Source organism: Lactuca virosa, chromosome 1, assembly GCF_052849685.1.
Source record: "Lactuca virosa cultivar CGN04683 chromosome 1, Lactuca_virosa_CGN04683_v6, whole genome shotgun sequence".
Classification (NCBI taxonomy): Eukaryota; Viridiplantae; Streptophyta; class Magnoliopsida; order Asterales; family Asteraceae; genus Lactuca; species Lactuca virosa.
Genome location: NC_136426.1, coordinates 194,854,266 through 194,859,371, shown reverse-complemented (window position 1 = coordinate 194,859,371; position 5,106 = coordinate 194,854,266).

Sequence of the window (5,106 nt, the reverse complement as noted above, 5' to 3'; positions counted from 1 at the left end):
TGTTCATGCATGCCCCTCGCGAGCCTCACTATAATTTTCTCAAACGTATTCTTCGTTATCTTCAAGGTACCCTGGACTATGGCATAAAAATCACTCCTACACGGTTGGATTCACTCACGGCCTATTCCGACGCCGACTGGGCAGGCTGCCCAGACTCTCGCCGATCCACGTCTGGCTATTGTGTCTACTTAGGTGATAACATACTCTCCTGGTCCTCCAAAAGACAGCACACAGTCTCTCGTTCGAGTGTTGAGGCCGAGTACCGTTCCGTCGCAAACACGGTTGCTGAAGCGAGCTGGTTACGCAACTTGCTTCTTGAACTACACGTTCCCCTTCGTCACGCTACCGTTGTCTTCTGTGATAATGTTTCTGCGGTTTATTTGTCGGATAACCCGGTTCAACATCAACGGACCAAACATGTCGAGATCGATATACACTTTGTTCGTGAAAAGGTTCGCCTCGGACACATTCGGGTTCTTCATGTCCCCACGGGATTTCAATATGCCGACATCTTTACAAAGGGTCTTCCTCGACATTTGTTCACCAACTTCAGGTCCAGTTTGAGCGTTCATCCTCCTCCCGCTCGAACTGCGGGGGACTATTAGCGTAGCATTATTTCTACATTATTGGTATTTTATATTAACCATATTATAGGGTACCTACATGTAAATACGTAGACTATATATATACATATTTGTATTATTCTGGACGATGATAAGAAACAGAGAAAACCTTTTACTTTTGACGTCAATGTTACTTTGGAAAGAGAGGCTTCATCTGAGCCTGGTAAAAATATGTCAGGTTCCCCAACACACTATTTGTATTCTTCCTCTTTCGAATTGGAGCAAACTATTGATGTTCGGAATCAGATTGGCTTCAAATTGGTTCGGGTAATACGGATCTACTTGGAGTCGTTAATAGTAGTGGTGCAAAAGTAGGTAATTAATGAATCTTTTATCCTTAAATATAAGGTGGTTGAGTGAGTCGTATAAAATCGATTGGCTGAAAAGGCTGAGAACTAAGCCTAAGCTCTCAGTGTGTAGGGTACAAGAATCTCGCCTTTCTTAGCCTCCTGCTCACATTGGGGACTGGTGGGGGATTGTTGATGTTGGATTTGACTTTGTGGAGTCAACAAGGAGATCATATGGTTTAATTACATTCTAGGACAAGTCTCTTTTTCAAGTGACCATAGTTATTATTTTAAAACATTTTTTGGCTATAGTTGGGTATTGGGATGGGGTAATGGCTAAAACCATCCGAGTTATTATTTATGTTCCTCAAGAACTAACTGAAAAGAAGATTTTGTGCAACAATCTTATAAATTTGATGAACTCCAGGCAATGAAATTGGGATCTTTTAGGTGATTTGAATGCCCTGAGAAGATCAGAAGAGCGATTTAACTCCGCTTTTTGTCCGCGTAATGCCGATGCGTTCAAAAAATTTATCTCGAGGGAAGGTCTAATTGATCTCAACATAGGGGTAGGAGGTTCATGTTTTTTTTGTGATGATGGTTACAAGATTACTAAGCTTGACCAGATTTTGGTTAGTCCTACCTTTTTGGCGAGTTTTCCATTAGAAAATGTTATGACGTTACCCCGAGAATTTTCCGATCACTCTCTGGTGATTCTTAGCATTTTGAGAGTTGACTTCGGGCCTAGACCTTTCTGATTCTATAAACGTTCCTTGATGTTACGTAACATGTTTGATTTGTTTTTGAAAAAAAAGAGTTGTTGGATTTTTATAGTGGTGGTGCCCCTGATCGATATTTCTCCAATAAATTAAAGTTTCTAAAAGATGAAATCCGAAAATGGAGACGGCTAGAGGATGACAAGGAAAACAAGGTGTTGGTGGATCTCATGGAGAAGGTCAATGACCTCCACTTCCCTGCCGAATCAAGGATGTTATTGGGTATCGAGATGGCTCCCATGAAGGAGTTAAAACGGAAAATCATTGACTTGGAAAAAGTAGCAAAGATGGATCTTATACAAAAATCAAAAGTCAAATGGTTGACGGATGGGGATGGGAATCCCGTTGCTTTCATAATTCGCTAAAAGTCAAAAATAGAAAATGCTTCATACAAGCCCTAATGGTCAACGGTTCCTTGGTCAACGAGGTCGATCCTTTTAAGGAGGAACACCGGTTTCTTTGATAAAAGTCATATTAACATTAGAGAGAGACAAAAAATTGGGGTCCGACAGATTCTCCTTCAAATTTCAAACATAATTTTATCCCATATTGCAAGATGATGTCATGAGATACGTTAAGCATTTTGAAAACTTTGGTAGTTTTTCTGGAGGATGTAATTCATCCTTCAATACCCTTATTCCCAAAGTAAAAGATCTGCTTTCGTTAAATAATTATAGGCTGATTAGTCTCATCGGATGTGTGTATAAGATCATAGCCAAAACTCTTGCGTCCAGGATCAAAAAGGTGATTGTCTTGGTAATTGGTGAAGTTCAAAAGACTTTTATTGAAGGAATGAATATTATAGACAACCCCTTAATTGTCACTTAAGTGTTTACATGGGCAAAGGCTTCGAAAACAAAGACTTTTTTGCTCAAAGTTGATTTTTACAAGGCATTTGAATCTATAAATTAGAATTATTTAGACTCTATTATGTTGCAATTGGATTTGGTGAGAAATTGAGATTTTGGATCAAAGGATGTCTCATGTCTTCGAGGGCCTTGGTTCTAGGGCCTCGGCTCTAATTAACGGATCGGCTACTAAAGAGTTCTCTATTACTAAAGGTGTGCGACAAGGAGAAACGCTCTCCCCTTTTCTATTTGTTATAGCCATGGAGGGGCTCAATGTTGCCATGAAGTCCGCTTGTCAAATTATTTATTTAGACGCATTAAAACTCCTAATGATGGGCCTTCAATCTCTCATCTCTTCTACACTGATGATGCGATCTTTATAGGGACTTGGGAGATCATCAACTTTTCTAATTTCTCGTATATTCTTAAAGGCGTTCAAGTGGCTTCCTGTTTAAAAGTAAACTTTCATAAGTCAAAAGTTTCTGGGCTCAGAGTGCCGGAAAGGGAGATTTCTAATTATGCTCGTGTGCTTGGTTGAGATGCGGCTTCACTCCCATTCAAGTATCTTGGGGTTTCGGTGGGTGCTAATATCAAACTGAAAAGGAATTGGCAACCAGTTATCGATAGGTTTCAAAGTAGGCTCTCATATTGGAAAGCTAAAACCTTTTCTTTTAGAGGCTGAGTCACTCTTGTTAAATTGGTCATTGGTAGCTTGCCCATGTACTATTTTTCACTTTTTAAAGCGCCAAAGTCTGTTATTGAGGTATTGGAGAAAATGCATAGAAGATTTTTTTGGGGTGGTAGTGAAGAAAAGAATAAAATTCATTAGGTGGCCTAGAAGAACGTTTTAGGCCCAAAAGATAAGGGTGGGCATGTGATTGGTTCATTGGCTTCTCTGAATTGGGCTTTGATCAGCAAATGTATTTGGTGGCTTAAATCTGACACTGATAATATTATTTTATTTACTTCTTTTCCTAGTTTACTTTAGCTCATTTCATCTCATTTTAGTTAATCTTCATTCATATTTTGTATTATTGTTATTTTCATCTTTATCGGGTACTTTCTATTCTTGTGAGCTTAATTGTAGGATTTATCGAAGACTATTCAACACGGAGGACGTAGGGCATACATGACCTTTAGAAGCTTGCGGTTTACTTGTGGGCTAGGATATGGAACTCTTGGACTTGGATTACAAACAAAGAAGACAATCAGGCTTATTGTTAACATGATGATGGAGCAAGTTGGACTTAATATTGATTGAAAAATGATGATGATGAGGAAAATACAAGCTTTGGAAGATAAAAGGAGCAATGGGCGATATTGGAAGAGTTTAAAAGACATATTTGGACTATCAAGAACCTTGCATTTTGGTTGGATCAGGATTTGAAGCATTGGAGAAAGAGACCGATTTAAATAAGGACTAACTTGGCCCATTCAACACTAACAAGCGGTCCACGTGTACTCACAAATCGTCTGCATGGAACGTGTAGTGAAGGATCTAAATTTTAGCCTTTGCCTCTAATTTGGGAAAATGGGTGGAGTGCTTTTTGGGCACCTTTTTCATCTGGGTTTTAAACCCTTTGACTGAACTTTTGAAAGGGATAGAAGGAAGATTTCTTAAAAAACCATACATATTTTGCTCTCAAGAAGAACTTGAAGATTGAAGATTTTCATATTTCCCTCTTACTTCATGTTTGCTATTTCTAACTTTCATCTTGTTCTTATAAGTTTAGCCATACTAGGCTAAACTTCTTTTGGTTGACTTGGATGTAATTGCTTGAATGATTTGGTTATTTTGAAGAACTTCATGAACTTGTGTTGAATTTTCTATGAAAACTTCCTTCATTTTTATATATCTCGTGCCATGAATATTGATATGTGAATGTTATTTTTTTTGGTTAAATTTTTGGCTAAGTAATGTGTCATCAATTTAACAAGCAACAATTAGTTTAAATGTTTGTTTTCATTTCATTTAGACTAAGAAAATATTTTCTCCATAGTGGTAATGAAAGCAATATATTATTCTTTGGATTTGGTGACTCTTAAAACCTAATGCTAATTCACTTTCACAGAATAACATGCCTCATTAATTTTGTTACTTTAATTTAGGAAATGTACTATGAGCTTCTCCAGTCATTTTAATACAAAAGAAGAGTTGAGGCAAGTTTTGCTTATAAATTGCTATAGCAAAGTTAGATTATAAACACAAGTATTGCACCTTGGTATTCTCATGATTATTTAACAAAATGTTCAAGTAATGAAAGTCCAAAATCAACCGTCTTTCTCTTATCGATTTTACATCAAACTTTTTTTTTGAATTGTGCTTTTAAATCTTAGTATAATTCTACTTTTCTTTTAAACATCTCAGAATATCAACCCCCCCCCCCCCCCAATTTTATTTTAATTTAGTTTTACAAGTATTTGTACACTATACACTATTTTAGTGTGTAATACTTTTCTTTTAAACATCTCAGAATATCTCCGTGGATACGATCCCTTTACCACTATACACTATTTTAGTGTGTAATATTTAGGGTACAAATAATTATATCCCCTTTAATTTATATCTTTT